Source organism: Balaenoptera musculus, chromosome X, assembly GCF_009873245.2.
Source record: "Balaenoptera musculus isolate JJ_BM4_2016_0621 chromosome X, mBalMus1.pri.v3, whole genome shotgun sequence".
In the NCBI taxonomy this organism is placed as follows: domain Eukaryota; kingdom Metazoa; phylum Chordata; class Mammalia; order Artiodactyla; family Balaenopteridae; genus Balaenoptera; species Balaenoptera musculus.
Genome location: NC_045806.1, coordinates 76,624,536 through 76,642,173, shown reverse-complemented (window position 1 = coordinate 76,642,173; position 17,638 = coordinate 76,624,536). Strand labels below are relative to the sequence as shown.

The 17,638-nt window shown below is 35.6% G+C and overlaps 1 protein-coding gene across 1 annotated transcript in view; it reads right to left on the bottom strand.

Annotated features, from left to right (window-relative positions):
• The window catches only part of PCDH11X (protocadherin 11 X-linked), a 663,037-nt gene that overhangs the window by 318,931 nt on the left and 326,468 nt on the right, over positions 1 to 17,638 (bottom strand). The gene's annotated exons all lie outside the window — the stretch shown is intronic.

Genomic DNA, 17,638 nt, shown 5'->3' with positions numbered 1-17,638 from the left:
CCAGCATATAAACAGTCTAAGGAGGAAAATCATATGGTCCTATCAACTGATGCAGAAAAAGCATTTTGAAACCGAGCAGGACCATGTGGGTCTCCCGGGCATGGAAGCTTTTCTGAGTCCCCTGTTTCTTGTTTGTAGGGAGTAGGTTTCAGCCTCCATGACCTTCCCTGTGTTCCAAAGGGCAGGTTCAAAGAGTTGCTGATCAGGGAAGGGAGGGGATGCAGAGACAAGGGAGGGGCAGTCAAGAAACAATAGTGCAACATTATAAATTGATGAATTTTCACAAAATGAACACACCCTGGGGGTTCCATAACCATAACCTGGGTCAATAAATCACACAGAAGTAGCATCCAGAACCCAACATCCTGCTGTAGCCCACCCACTTCCTCAGAGTTTAGTTTATTTTGGTACTTTATAAGAATGGGATCATACTGTACTCTTTATGTTTTTTTATTTTATTTTATTTTTTTAAAATTTATTTATTTATTTTTGGCTGTGTTGGGTCTTCGTTTCTGTGCGAGGGCTTTCTCTAGTTGCGGCAAGCGGGGGCCACTCTTCATCGCGGTGTGTGGGCCTCTCACTGTCGTGGCCTTTCTTGTTGTGGAGCACAGGCTCCAGACACGCAGGCTCAGTAGTTGTGGCTCACGGGCCTAGTTGCTCCGCGGCATGTGGGATCTTCCCAGACCAGGGCTCGAACCCGTGTCCCCTGCATTAGCAGGCAGATTCTCAACCACTGTGCCACCAGGGAAGCCCACGTACTCTTTATTTTTGAATGGCTTCTTTCAACATCATTTGGTTTGTCCAATTTTCCCATGTGGTTGGGAAAATTGTGCCAATAATTTAACTTTTGCACTGTATTATATTCCACTGGATGAATATATGGCAATTTATTGATTCTATTGTTGGACAATCTAGGTTATTTCTAGCTTTTCCATACTGTAAATTATGCTGTTACGTATATATGTGCATGTGTTGGGTGAATGTATGTACACATTTCTGTGTTGTATATAACTTAGAAGTGGGATTGCTGGGCCACAGGCCATATCTGTTCAGCTTTAGTATTTAAATTACCTTTAAAACACTATCATATCTGTGAGATCAAAGTAGTGAGGTGAGGCAGATTAAGTGTTTACTTTAAAGTCAGCTGGAATTTAGTCCTGTTCCCACTACTTTTTACTACTAATATTAAACATGTTATATAATTTCATTGACCCTCAGCTTATGTATCTGTAAAAAGCATGTATACTATACCATACATTCTTATAAAAATACTAAATAAAATAATGTATGTTGAAAAGTATTTTTTTTAAAAAAAGAAACAATAGTGCAGCCTTGGGACAGGGTCCTGGTTCTGCCTCAAGGGATATACATAACAATTTCTTTGAGCTCTTCTGCAGAACTAAAATCCCCAACAAATGGAAGATGTTAACTACTTGATGAGCATTCTTCATTCCAGAGAGAAGGTCACAGTTTGGATAATATCGAGAACCACAGAAGCTCATCAGGAGACCACCTGAGGCCAGATTAAAGGAATGCAGTTCCTGCACATACCCTGTTCCTTACCAGCAACACTGTCCCTGAACCATTGCTATAAAACTCTTCACCAAATCCCCTCAGGTTGGGACACACAGTTTTGAGGGCTTGAGCCCACAGTTTCCCCCTTTGCCTGGCAAAGCAATAAAGCTATTCTTTTCTACTTCACCCAAAACTCTGTCTCCAAGATTCAACTTGGCACCAGTGCACAGAGGCTGAGTTTTGGCATCAAAATGGCTATTATCAAAAAGACAACAAATAACAAGTGTTGGCAAGGATGTGGAGAAAAGGGAATCCTCATGTACTGTTGGTGGTAATGTAAATTAGTGCAGCCACTATGGAAAAAAGTATAGAGATTCCTCAAAAAATTAAAAATTGAACTGCCAAAAGCACATTCCTTAAAAGTAAAATTGATTAATTAGATTTCATCAAAATTTTAAATGTTTTCCCTGTGAAGAGGATGAAAATACAACCTATGGTTTGGGAAAACATATTTGCAATTCATACATCTGACAAAGGAGTAGTATCTACAGCATATAAAGAGCTTTCAAAATGCAACAGTAAAAAATTCTCAAGCAATCCATTTAGAACACGAACAAAAGATATAAACAGCCATTTCCTTAAAGAGGATATACAGATGGTAAATGAAAGGATGTTCAACATCATTACCATCTTAGTCTGTTTGAGCTGCAATAAATAAATAGCATAAACTGGATAACTTATACACAACCAATATCTATTTCTCACAGTTCTGGAGGTTTGGAAGTCCAAGACTTGGCTGATTCGATGTTTGGTGAGGGGCTAGTTCCTGGTCCGTAGAATGTGACTTCTTGCTGTGTTCTCACATGGTGAAAGGGCAAGGGAGCTTTCTCAGGCTTCTTTTGTAAGGACACTAATTCCACTCCTGAGGACTCTGACTTCATGACCTAATAACATTCCAAAGGCCTCACCTCCTAATTCCATCACCTTGAGGGTTAGAATTCCAGCATATGCATGGGGGTTGGGGCACAAACATCCATACCATAGCAATTAGCCATCAGGGAAATACAAATTTAAATCACAATGAGGTAACATTACACATCTATCAGAATGGCTAAAGTTAAAAAAAAATAGTAACAACACCAAATACTGGAGAGATTGCAAAGAAATGAATCACTCATTCATTGCTGATGGGAATAAAAATGATATAGACACTGTGGAAAGCAATTTGACAGTTTCTTATAAAACTAAACATGTGACCCAGCAATTACACTTTTGGACATTTATCTCAGAGAAATTAAAACTTACATCACATCCACACCACAACTTGAACACTAATGTTCATTGCAGCTTAATTCATACTTAAGAAAAAATTAGAAACAGCTAAAAAATTAGAAACAGCTCAGAAGCCTGTCAACAAGTGAATGGTTAGACAAACTGTGGTATATCCATACCATGGAATGCTACTCAGCAATAAAAAGGAACGAACAATTGATACATGCAACAACATGGGTGAACCTCCAGGGAATTATGCTGACTGAAAAAACCAATACCCAAAGGTACAAACTGTATTATTTGAGTTATACACATTCTTAAAATCACAAAATTATAAAAATTGAGAGTAGATTAGTGGTTGCCAGAGATTAAGCATGGGGAGGAATGGTTTGAGGGAGATGAGTATGCTAATAAAAAGGCAACAAGAGGGAAAGTTTTAGTGATAGAACTGTTCAGTTTCTTGACTGTGGTGGTGGATACATGAACATACACGTGATATGGTTGTGCAGAACCACACACACACACATAAACGCAAATGAGTGTATGTAAATCTAATAAAATCTAAATGAGTTTGGTGGATGGTACCAATGTCCGTATCTTGGTTTTGATATTATGTTAGAGTGTTGCAAGATGTTACCTTTTGGAGAAAACAGGTAAAGGATACAGGGGAACTCCCTGTATTATTGCTTACAACTTCATTTAAACCTAGAATTATCTCAATAAAAATTACAATTTAAAAAGCAAAGCTTACTTAAGTTTAAAAGAGACTAACCAAGGAAAAGCAAAATTTTTAGAAGCCAATAAGTTGCCATGTCTGGGACAAAATATATTTGCTATAAACATTTTCTCTGGTGCAGCAGACTTCTACTTACAGGTATGTCCAATTTTTATAGTTACAACAAATTTTTAGTTCTTTGTAACTGGAGTTTTTTAATGCTCAGTTGTTTTAAAGAAATGACAAGGGAAAATAAAAAGTGGAAAATGAAATAAGATCTAACTATGAAGCTGGAAAGATCTCATCATGGGAAATATTGGATTTGGACACCATTAGAGCACAACTTTCATGTGTGCTGTAAGTGATAAGATTAGATATATTGAGAAGAGTATATTGTTTTTTATAAGTCACTGCACACCATTTCTTTGTTGATGCATTCATTCTATTCTTTCTAATTTTATTTAGCAGTTTGTTAAAGAAAAAAATAATATGATATGTATCTCCACTTTTTTTTTCTTTTTTAGAGCTATATTCATTTGTGTTAGTCCTCAGTAACATCACAGCCAATGGGTCTTCTTTATTACTTTTTGCAAGATGACCCTAATTTATAATAACTCTGTTCAAAATATGATAGAATTTATTTGGACCACTATTCTCATTTATATTTAAATGCACACCATTAAAATCAGTGCAACTTTATCATTGCTATTTCAATATCAGCTCCTGTATATCATCACATGAATATATACTAGGCAACATTTTTCTTGGGCAGAGTAACCTGCATTAAAAATGTATACACAAACTATCCTCTTATTCATAAATTCAAGATTTTTGCTGAGATTAATAAAAAACAAAAACCCCTAGGCCAGCATTAAACTGTGGTTGTCTGACATGGAGACATTTTTAGCCTGGTCTAGTCTAGTCAGATGGCAAACTTCAAGTGATTGATAAAAGTAACTGTTTAAAAAAATAGTAATTCTATAGCAACTTCTACAAACAGACTTGTATAATTTTCCATTAGCAGAGCCACATATTTGACCATTATACCAATATTATAATTGGGAAAATTGATCAAATGAATATTAAAAATACAAAAATTTAATTTAAAATGTGGGCTTTAAAGTTTAAGAGGTAAGGGTGAATTTTACTGTATATCTAATTATACTTCAATGAAACTGTAAAAATATTAATGACAATATAGGTGGTGGTTTGTACAGGGCAGAATTCGTAGCTAACCTTCAATGATCCCCACCCTTGTCTAAGCCCCTGTACTTTGATTGTGGGTAGAACCTATGAGATGTCACATTCATGATTATGTTAGATTATTTTATATTATATGACAAAAGGAAGATTGTCCTGGTTGGGTCTCCTAATCACATGAGCCCTTTAAAAGCAGAGAGTTTTCTCAAGCTGGTCAAAGAAAAAGAAGTCAGAGAGATGCAGAGCAGGAGTTTTGGAAGAAAACAAGCATTCCTGTTGAGAACTGCCTATGTTGAAGGTCACATATCAAGGAACTGTCGGTTGATTCTAGAGTTGAACCCAGCCAACAGCTAGCCGGTAAACAAAGGCTACAGTCCTACAACCGCAAATGAATTTTGGCAATAACCAGTATGCTTGTAAGAAGACTTTGAGCCCCAGATGAAAATCACAGCCCCGGCCCATGCCTTAATTTCAGCCCAGTGAGTTCCTGAGTAGAGAATCCAGTCATACTGTGCCTGGACTTCCAACCTATATTCAGGTAATAAATTTGTGTGTGTGTTTTAAGCTATTAAGTAATGTTTTAGCTAGCAGGAGAAAGCTAATAAATGGTTATACAAGTATTCACTGGAACATTATTTCAACTTTGTTGTATATTTGAACATTCTTTTAATTAAATGTTGAGATAAGAAGAAAAATCTAAAAGGGTGAGCAATATTGGAGAAGTGGCGTGTTAATCTTCAGAACAATAAGCTTTGGTTTCAGTGGAAAAATAAAGGGTGCTACTTACTAATCTCAGGCATAATTCATCTGAGCATGTGCCAGAGGGTGCAGATATGGCTAATGGAAGATAATAAATAACTACAGTGTGTGGTACATAGTGAAAGAGAAATAAAGTGCTCTGAGTTACATTACAGTGTTCAGTCAGACAGTTGGGTCAGTTAATGTATGAACTAAAGGTTGGCACATCCATCTCCCTAGTTGTCCAGAAAGAGAGTAATGTGTATTGTCAGTGATATGGAACTGCATGATTCAGTGAAGATCATTTAAAAAGTCTCATAGACAAAAAAAAAATGTCATTTCAATTGCAGTTCCTCCATATCAGTACTTTTAAGTTAATTTTCATGATTAGGTATATTAAAATTGATTGAAAGTGAAATTTACCATGGATATTGCAAAGCGTATGTGCTTCCCATTTGAAACCATTTTGTTTCTCTGAATAATGTGTTTTAAATTTGGCACCTGCATAGCACTAACCATCTATGTTACTGCTAAATCTATGCCTGGTGGACTCCAAAACCACAATCTATATGTGAATTAACTAAACAAGAAAAAGAAATGGCCAAATATCAGTGCCTCACAGAATGCTTTTGGATAACACATTGCATATTAAATGCAAAATGCCAATTTCATATCCTTGCCTCTTGAATCAATATTTAAGGAGTGACTCATTCATTTCATAAACTCTTATACCAAATTCCAATATATGAGACACATGGAAAATAAATGAATGAGGAATGAATGATGGCTGGAAATAAAGGCAGATGATATCTGGTGAGATGAAGTGAAATGACTATAAGCAAGATAAATAAAGCACCTATTTCAAAGACTTGCAGAAAGCTAACAGATATATATCTATGTATAGAAAGGAAATATAAAAAGCAAACCAGCTATTTTATTTTTCTAAAGTAACGACTGGAATGTTTTGTGGTGAGCACCTATGAGTCACCAGCCACAGATTGGGCATGTAAGTCTCTATCAATAGTTGCTGAAGACTATGGATATGTAAGGAATGTGCAGTATTGATAATTTTTAAAGTACAGTTTGTTAAGCACCTTCTATTTACTGAGCACTGTACTTTACATGTTTTTTATATGCATTATTCATGTAATGGTAAGAGTTACGTACGACTGTTTTCCCAATATAGCCTACTTAATTGTATAGGTGGACAACAGCAAGAACAATTATAAACAACAGCAAAGGCTAGAATTTATGAGCACTTATTGAGGGTCAGGCATTATTACGAGCCCTTGTGTTATTATTATCTGTATTATCTCATTTAATCTGTGTAATAACCCAAAGAGATAGTTTTTTTTTTTTTAACTTCCACTATATAGATGAAGAAAGTGTAGCTCAGAGATGTTAGATAACTCACCCCAAATTAGTCACCTTGTAAATGGCAGAAATATGACTTCAATGTATACCTGCCTGAATTCTGTTTATCATTATGCACAATGCCAGCCTGCCTAGTGAATATGATGTTGTCTACAAATAACAATTTTATATAATATGATCATAGACAATTAGATGTCTATGTAAAATATTCACAGTATGCACGTAAAAAGTATTGGCCTTTATTTTAATATTATAATATCCAAGCAAGATAAAAAGTCAAACTTTTCAAGATAAGGTATCTTTAAAAAAATTTTTTAGTTTTAAAAAATTTCTGAAAATTGTGAGAGCATCCCATGATGCTCAGAAATATAAAATTTGGGCTGAGGCTTGTTTTCATCCAAAGATGTGGAACTTTATCTTGTAGAAAAAGCACTCCTTAAAAAGTCTATGAGCTTTCTATGGATAAAATACTGGAATAAACTTACTTTCATCATGACAGACAGGAACATGGAAACATATAGGTAGAGTACACAAGCACACATTAATTTAATAAAATTAAATTTAAATTTAATTTAATTTTACCTCAATAAGTAAACTCATTATGGTTCTGAAGCTGCAAGCAATTAGCCATTGTGTGATTCTGTACTAAATTGCTGATTTGTTTTAACCATGCCTCAGCATAAATGATTTCATAGATGATGGACTTGTTTCATCATCTGTGATTAAATATGGGCCCAGAAACCTAAGGAAACAACAACAAATAAGGAACTGAAGACTGAAGAGAGTCACTGCTTTGCAAAATAAGGTAAGATTAAGGAGGTACTCATTATAGCTACTTACTGGGTACTGATAATCTACTAAAAGGAATTTATATATTCCTTTGAATTTGTATCCTGGTACTGACAATTGGATTACAGCAATGATAGAAAGAAACTTAATTTTAAATAATAATAACTACTTTTATTGAGGATTTATATTGTGTCAGGCATTATGCTTTAATTGTACATGAATTATCTTATTAAATTCTCCAAATACACTTCTGCATCAGGAACTGTCACTATCCCATTTTACAGATGAATTAACTGAAACATACAGAATTTAAATGGTTAAATGAAGTAAAGAGGGTAAACAACTTGCTCATGATGACAGAGCTAAAATGAGCAGAGAAAGGATTCCAACCCGAACCTATCTGATTCCAAAGTTTGCTATACTGACATTAAAGTACTTGGCAAAGTTATTGATCCTTATGGATTTCATTTTCTTTAATCTAAATCTAATTATAAATTTCAGGTAAATAATAAAGAATATTTCACTATTTAACCAATTTTATAGATACACTTTTTGAAAGCCAATTACCTTTTCTTATAGAAGACCATGTTTACCTCTGTATTAGAACACTGAAAAGGAATGCCACTTTTGAAATTAGTATAAAACATAAATAAATCAAGATAAAACAAAATATAGAAGAAAATATTAAATAACATAGATTTATTTAATCTGGAAAAAAGAAAAATAGGAAATGAACTATTGCAATTTTTAAGAACAATGAAATCCTCACAGAATACCTCATTATTACATAGATTTAAAATATGATGGGTAATTTAAAAATAAATAACACTTGTATAAATTATAATTTCATTAAAAATCTACTAAAACATATGACTGCCTGTAAAAGAGTTCTAAACTTTAAATTCACAACACTCATTTTGAGTGAATTTATTCCCAATGTCAAAATAGACCATTATGTTCTTTGTTAAAGTTGCCATTTCATGACTGATAGAAGTGAAAAAGAACAGTGGAATACTAGCTGATCTCTAAATATAAAATTCAGATTTTTGAAATGAGTTAAAAATGAAATTAGAGTCTCCTTTCACACGGATCCCAACCTAGCAGGTATATCATGGCAGGTGTCTTTTTATTTTTGTTCTCCGACAACTTTCAAGGAATTGAAACCTACAGTTCCTAAGTTGGATTTAAAACTGTCATTTATTTGGCAAAAGATTTTACCAGCCCAAATTGTCTTTATTAGAGAATAAAAAAACAAATGAATAGATCCCTTTATTGGTAATGTCAGCGAGTATCAAGCTGCCTAAATCAGTATTTCACTTGGATATTGTGGACAGTTCCTAATAAGACTACTTAATAGAAATTTATTTTCTCTTTGTGGACCTATTAAGCAGTACGAACATATTAACCAGATAAAAGAATTTATCTTAGCTATGATATTTCTGTACTACACTAAACATTTTTTTCTAGACTTTCTTGTACAGCAACACAGTAAAAATGGCCAGTATTACAAGCCAATACTTGTCAGATTTCTCTTTTTGCTAGCTTGACTCTTATTAGCAAATTTGAGAAATGATTTTCAGCCTTTTAAAAAAATGTATGTCTTCTTTATCTTGCATATGTTTTCCCAGTCACTAACCCATTCTTTGATCATTCTTGTGGGGTATCATGGCAGTCAGGTGAAATTCTAGAAACTCAGAAATAAGTCAATGAGTCAGGAGAGGAACTGTTTAGGAACGTAGCACAAGGGCTACTTTTATAAATTTTAAAATCATTATTAAGAAAAATATATAAAATAATTGATTTCACTTTTTATTATCTATTCATTCTCTCAAAATGTAAATAAATATAGATTATTTCATTTAAAAAACCCATTTTCCCATCTCTGAGTTTCAAATCCCATTCATTAATAATACTATTCAGTCAAGACTAAAGGAGGGGCTCTGGATTTGTTTCTCAGATCTCAGCTGACCAGGCCTTAACTTAATTAATCCTCATGGTACATGAATTCTTTGATCTTCAGATGTTTAAAGTAGTTAACAGTACTTAAATCTACTTAACAAAGCATAAGTCTCAGATTTCTGTTAAAATTCTGAGAAATAGAATATATTTAATAGAAGGTGTTAGCTTCCTAGTATCTAAAAGGTAAAGAACTTTTTATTATAGTTACCTTAGCATACGGAAATATCAGGATAAGGTAATGAGGTAGAAGTTGGTTAGGTCATCTAAGTCAATATTATCTGTTTTTCTTAAGAAAACATCGATTCAATCTTGAGTTGACTAGTTTTTCCAGGAAAAAGAAAGAAATCCTGCACAAAGCTGTACATGAGCAATGGCAGCCAATTCTGAGGTGCAGTGCAAGCTATTGTTTGATCAACAATCATTTGATTTTGAGATGCAGTTCAAGAAAGTGCAAAAAGCTGGATCCCTCTCAACATGATCCCACTACATGGGCTTGCAAATTGGTTCTTTAAAAAGTTCACTCCTTATTCCTTTTTCCCTCCCTTATGGGAGAAGGCATATAAAGACAGCTTTGAATGGTGGAGGGTTGCTTTGCTGGCTTTATCAAAGCTCTAGAGCTGCAAACCAACATTGCCATTTTCTACAGTCATGATAATGAAATAACCAAGTCCATCTGCAGAAGACTTTGAGACATCACACCAGCTACAAAAGCAAAATTAGAACTCCTGTATTACAAGGGAGAAAATACTTCTGAGTTGGTTTTATTTATATTCTGTTTCATATTATCATTTACACTATACCATCCTTATGTGTATGAGGATTAAGGAGCCTTATTTGTCAAAACTCTTACATAATTGGTTAAGAAGTAACATTGTTACTGAAATCATAACCCAAACCTGACAGCTAGAATTCAATGCAACTCAACCACGCAAAGCCTCAGGGAGTCTCAGGGTTACTTTTGAAAATCCAAGAATACAACCAAGAATCATCTATATAGCAAGCTACTGGATTCCTGGACTGTAATATAACTATAAAAAGAAAGGAACACATTTTGTGCTTGTATTTCTTTTTCTTTCTTATTGTATCAATGAGGACTTCCAATTAAAAAAAAAATCATGCTTCTGAAGTTTCTTTCCTAATGTATTAAAATATAGTTTGAAGATATATAATTTATTAAAAAATGTTATCCTTTACAATTAAAACAACACACGGGAGAAGGAATTCTTTTATTATCTTTTAATGCACCAATTTTTAAGAAAGACATGGTTTAACCAAGGATAAAAATTCTTCCTTCTGAGAATTTGAGTAAAACACATTGGCTCCTTCATGGTCCACTTACTAAAGTGATAGTTTGCTCCAAATGTAAATGCTCACAATAGAAAAAAGAAAAAGAAAAAGAAAAGTGCTTTTGGAGCTAGAGTAAGTACAATAATCCTTTATATTGTTCATCATTTCATTTAGAGCAAACAACATGATATTCTATGTGTTCTGTGAGCTTTGTCATAAAGTGCTACAGTGTACATTCATTATATATATGTACAAGTCCCTTGGAAAAGAGAGCCTAAAAATGAAAAAGCATGATGAGTTTGTTGAATGCCAATATGAAGATGCATGATAAAAACTACCTTATATGTTAGATTTGATATTGTCTGGTTTGAACTACTGCATTGAGTACATGCAGTCATGCCTTAATAATGCATAACTCTGCAGAGGATATTGCCCCCTGAATCTCCTCTGGTATGGCTGTGAGAGCCCCTTCTTTCTCCATGCTGGCAGCTGCTGTCCCAGATCAGCCTGTCAAACCTATCTCTGTAGTTATCACTTTCTGTGCATGCTCTGACTAGCCGGTCTTCTTTTTGTAGGTAACTTTTAATTCAGTACAACTATTGACATGTTATAGGCAGGCAGAGATAAAAATTGTGCTGTTCAATGCTGTAGAGCAGCGGTCCCCAACCTTTTTGGCACCAGGGACCGGTTTCGTGGAAGACAATTTTTCCACGGACGGGGTGGCTGGGGTGGCGGGGAGGATGGTTCAGGCAGTAACACAAGCGATGGGGAGCTGAAGATGAAGCTTCGCTCGCTAGCCCACTGCTCACCTCCTGCTGTGCGGCCTGGTTCCTAACAGTCTGTGGATCGGTACCGGCCTGTTAGGGGTTGGGGACCCCTTCTGTAGAGTTTATGCCAATTAAAAGCAAATGATGTATTTAAAAAGAACACATTTTTCCTAGAAAAAGAGCAAGTGATTTTCCCATTTTAGACACTAATTGTAACAATATTATTGAATTATCTGGATTGTCTTGGCTCCTTGATGGCATCCTTGAACATGAGGTCTAGAGATATTGCATTATTCTATGAAAGTCAAGCTGTTAAAACCAAGTGAGTACTGCCATAGAAAACTGAAACCACTATGTCTTCACATAGTCATAAATTTGGAGTTCCCTTTCATTTGGGAGAACGGCTTTTTTAAAATCAATGAATACTGCAAAAAGAATGAAGTATGTTGTAAAAAATGTAATAAAGATATAAGTGAAACACCACTACTCTTGCATCAGTGACCCACAATAGCCGTTACTAGTTAAGATTCAAACATACCTGAAATATCCGTGGATAGCAGAACTACTCTCTGGATTCAAAAATACCCATAGGTTTGAAGTATATTCTTCATTACATTGGTTTCAAGTAAATAAATATATATAGAGAGAAATTCAAAAATGAAAATAATTTTCTCTTTGAGCTAAAACACCCACACGCACATACACACACATCGATTAGTTCCAACAATGATTTGAATTAGTCTTACATGATAAAGCACAGATAAAATAGAGAAAGCTTAAGTAAAAGTGGAAAAATAAAAATATCAGGAGCTGAGAAATACATACTACTGTAACTGATAGGTGTTTTAATTTTATAGTTAAGCAATGAAATTTGCTCTGACCTTGCATGACAAGTAAAACACAAAGAAACATCTAAGTTACTACCAGGCATATGGCATGTTGTTCCAGGAATGTATGAGTTGCATATTAAATTAATATTATGCAGAATGTTGCATAATACTTTCTATATTATTAAACAAATGAGAAAAGACAGTGTGCTACTAGGTACTAAGTATGACAATAAGAGAAAGAAATAAGCAATCAATGAGGTCATAGTTTATTACCATAGTATAATATTACCAAATATAAGGAAGCAATCCACAATATGAGTTATTTCTTAAGAAAGTGGAGGCACTAAGTGGGGTTTAGGGAATCAGAAGAAGCAATGGGTAGGAATAGGCGAGGAGTTGGGATGGAGTCAAATTTTACTGCTGAACTATATTTAGGCCATGCCTGAATGTCAGGATGAGCAATCTTCCTCCTAGTTGTGAGTCTCTAAATTACACTGTCAACCTTGATCTCGTTGTATATATATATATATCTCTATATGGCCTGGAAAAAAAAATGAGTGAATGTATGAACGCCACACACATGACGTTACTCGTTACATGCGTTTTTCCCCCAGGGGCAACAAAAGCATATTAATTGGCAAGTAGAGTTGTATGCACTACCTTTAGAGAGTTACAAGTAAGACAGATATTCCATATTTCTAAGAATTTCAAAAAGAACATTTAAATATTTCATATACACAGGGCATTTGGGGTATCTTTCAAAATTTGGGAGAAGATGTAATCAACAAAGTTGCGGAGTGCACCATCTAGTGGTTCAGTGTAGTACATGACAATATCCTCTAGTGTTAGACTGCACAGGGTTCTTGTTTTGCAATTCTGGTTTATAGTTGTGTTATCCCTTCTCTTTGCTTCAGTTGCCACTAACCATTCTATTCCATTATTTTGAAGAGAAATGAACACAGTTAGCATAGCTTTTATAATATCCACTGCCATAAATCTGTTCTGCCATTGCTCATCTTAAACTACAGAAACTTTGCATCAGACACTTGATTCATGCAACAATAATGGCTGTGATATATATCATGGTCAAAGAATGGGTGAATCCCAAATGCAATCATCTATCTTTCCTCACAAAACTGATATTACATTTGGAGCACTATATGGACCTTTGCCCTCCTCACAGTTTCTCAAATCATCAAGTGTGTGACCTACGTTGGAAGTTGGTCTGCATAGTCACGTTTGACTGAAATGAGTCTTCTTTGTTTAATCCAGCCCAAAGATGTACTCAAGAGATTCATGATGGCCCCGTGAGCTTTTGCACAATAATACAACATTATGGATTGTGACTTCCCATGGCCAAGTGGAATCCTTGAGGAGAAATGTATCTTAGTAGCCTATGTCCATAGAACTTAAAATTGACATATGTCTAGTTATTTCTTATTTTACATACATTTTCACATACCAGATGATCCTTTCTGTAGTTGTAAGGTTCTCATTCAACTAATTATTAATGACTAAAGAACAGAAACCACATATTTAACCGTAGCAGTATATCATTATATCTCTACACAACTGCAAAGGGCAAATACAAACATATTAAAGGCCCTGTGGCCTAATACAAACAATAAGCTTCCTAGCACTTGGTTTCCCTAAACCAGAATGGAATTTCCCCAGTTCACCCACCTAGCCTCCCACTGACATTTTTATTGCTGTTATTAGAATTATTTGAAATAATGGGGGAAAAAAAGGGATGAAATCTTCTTTCTTCCAGATGATCTGGAGTTGTTTTTCTTAGATCTTCAGCTATAGAATATCAAACATTACACAGAAGAGTTACAAATTATTTTAAATGAGTGGAATTTTTCCCCACTAGCTTACTTTTTCAGTTAGTAAACAATGAAAAAGCTTATTTCTAATTCTCTTCTGGTACCTCAAAATGGGCACATTTGGGAAAACAAATGGAAAAAATAAAATGCTCTTCTCTACTAAGACAGAATTAATGAAGAGAATTAGAGCCCTCTTTCCATTTCTGCTATGGTCGAAGTTACCTATTATACATAGACAAATTCTCTACTAGAAGTGAAGTGTTTATTGAAAACTGCCTAAAGCTGCTGTCTTTCTTCTCCATAATCACAGATGTTAGTGAAGAATTGCAGTGATTCTACTGCTTATTCCCTGTTGCCACCTTCTGTACCTCCAAACTATATTCTATAGTTATGGCAGATTGAAAATAAGAAGTCCCTGAAACAGTGACTAATGTACTTCATGGCCCTTCTGCACAGCCATATTCTCTTTTGGTAAGACTAGCAATGGAGAATCAAATTGGAATGTCCCTGCACTGTACGGCTTGTCTGGAATATTTGCTGACAGTGGCAGAACATTTGTCACCAGCTCTGGGAAGTTGTATAGCAACTTCTTCCTGTTGTCTCTTTGTCACTGAAAAGTAAAGGAACAAGTTCCCTGGACGCTAACTTGGTTCGTTGCTCTAGCAACGTCCATATTCGCCAAACCAAGATGACTTCTGGACAGAGAAGTGTGCCTGCCTTCCAACATGAGAGATATATAAAAGCCTTATGCATAGAAAGAGACGTTTTAGGACAAAATTGAGATATAAAAACCAAAAATAAGACAATGGGAGAACAACTTGAGTTCCAGGGGACACTGTAAGACTGCCTGTTCACACTGTCTTAAGGTTATGTTTTTACCTTCTCTGGCATCCAAATTACAAGAAATAAAAGAGCTTACATTTTTTATACACGGATATTGCTCTAAAACAATTTTCCTTACACTTAAAATAGTTTTCAACTATTTTTAGCATAAGCATATTTCAGAATATGACCAAGATTTTTGTCTTACAAAGATGGGATATTCTCACTTTCAGATTATCCAAATTTTCTGTGATTGCCCTGCATTGACTTTAATTACCCAGTGTGATCCACAGGACATTAGTTCAAAGCAATAAAGTCATCAACATTTCTGGGTTTTTCAACTTGAAAATAGTTTTAATACACTTTTATAAGGTATTATAAACTGTGCCTAACTAGGCATTTGTATTTTTTTAGAAGTCATTTCTTAGGATGACCAGAAACTAATTTTCAATAAAGTGAGATTGTAAAACAAAATCACATAATTTCATTCACTGACTGTATCAGAGCCTAGGCTGCATAGCAACTGAGGTCATGCTCTGAGAAATAAGTAAGCTAACTTACAACTTCCTTCTTTTTTTATTTCAATTTATCCAGAATAAATATTAAAATCTGCTTTTATACTTGTCAGTGGCCTGAATGGCTAATGACTTAATTATAAAATTGGAAAAACTATGATATAATTATACCCAGAAAAATCTTATGTCAACCCGGCCACTCCTCTGATATAAGCTAACAATTTATTTCAGGTGCTGTCATGAAAGTTTCCAGTCTAGAGTTTTTCTCCTCTCTCGGCTGTTAATGCATCCTGACATTATTAATGGCTCCCTTATGGAATTACACAGTAAGCTGAAAGCGCAACTCTCTAGGTGTTAGCATTTATATTTCAGAATCACTTAGCAGGGAAGAAAACAAATTTAAACTCTTCTGTGCCGAGCATTCCTACCACTTGGTTATCTTTGGGAACTGTCTGAGAAGAAAAATGAGGCCTTGGCAAAACGAGGGGAGGCCTGATGGCTACTGCATGTTGTCCTTATGATCTGATTGCTTCCCCCACAGATGGCATTTTTGTTTCCCCTACTACGACTTTACTCACGCTGTTGGTAACTTCCCCACTTTACAGCTCACTAGAATATTCTACTTCTTCTTTTTCTTCTATCCAAGTCATACTCATCTCTGAAGACCAGCTCCAATCTCATCTTTTCTAAGAAGCTTTACTGGGTAGTACAGCATATATCAGTCCCACTAGTCTGTAGCTCCTACAGAATCACAATTCTGCAGTGCACAATTTTGGCACTTAATTAAAACAGATTTGTGAATTTTTTTTTCCTTTTTTTACTGGAGTATAATTGTTTTATAATGTTGTGTTAGTTTCTGTGGTACAATGAAGTGAATCAGCTATATGTATACATATATCCCTTCCCTCTTGGACCTCCCTCCCACACCGCCTACCATCCCACTCCTCTAGGTCGTCACAGAGCACTGAGCTGAGCTCCCTGAACTCTCTTTCTCTTTTCTTCTCCCTCCATCCACTCTGTGAAATGAATATTTGGCCATGCTATCTGTATGTGCCCCACAAGTTTCTCAAACCACACACATGACGTTACCCATGAGCCTCTACACAAGGCATTAACACCAGCCAGCCCTATTGAATTCGGCTACCTGGGGGCAGGGGAGTGGCTGGGGCAATAAATTCATCATCTCATTTCCTTCATCATCTCACCCCATTTCATTCCCTTCACAGTCACTTGCCCCAAATGAATAAAGATCTTGCACCAAAAAAAAAAAAAAGATGTTTTGTTGAAACCCTTAGGGGAGTTTCGGTTTTTTGAGCACAAGTCACCCATTCTCCTTGCATGGCCCTGCAATAAACCTTTCTCTGCTCCAAACTCTGGCATTTCAGTTTGCTTGGCCTCACTGTTCAATGGGCACACAAACTTGCTCAGTAACATCCCCATCCAAGGCATAGGTTTGGAAGAAAGAAGTGGTGTTTGAATATCTGTATATCCTTTAACCTGTACAATGCACACCTGAAAATCTGATGAATTACTTTGGGCAAGATGTCTGTAAGGATTGATAAAGTCTCAAGTAGTGAAGGTGTTAATCACCACTTTTCAATGGGGAAAAAAAAGGGCTATTACTAGTCCTTGAAGATAAATAGAGTAAGCAGCCCAGATAATATTCCTTTTTAGATGTTAAAAAAAAAAAAAGATTCAAGGAATAGTAACAGCTGCTGTTTTATTTATTTATTTATTTATATTTTTGGCTACGTTGGGTCTGTTGCTGCATGCGGGCTTTCTCTAGTTGCAGCAAGTGGGGTCTACTCTTCATTGCGGTGCGTGGACTTCTCATTGCGGTGGCTTCTCTTGTTGTGGAGCACAGGCTCTAGGCACACGGGCTTCAGTAGTTGTGGCACACGGGCTCAGTAGTTGTAGCTCGTGGGCTCTAGAGCACAGGTTCGGTAGTTGTGGCACATGGGCTTCGTTGCTCCGCGGCATGTGGGATCTTCCCGGACCAGGGCTCAAACCTGTGTCCCCTGCATCGGCA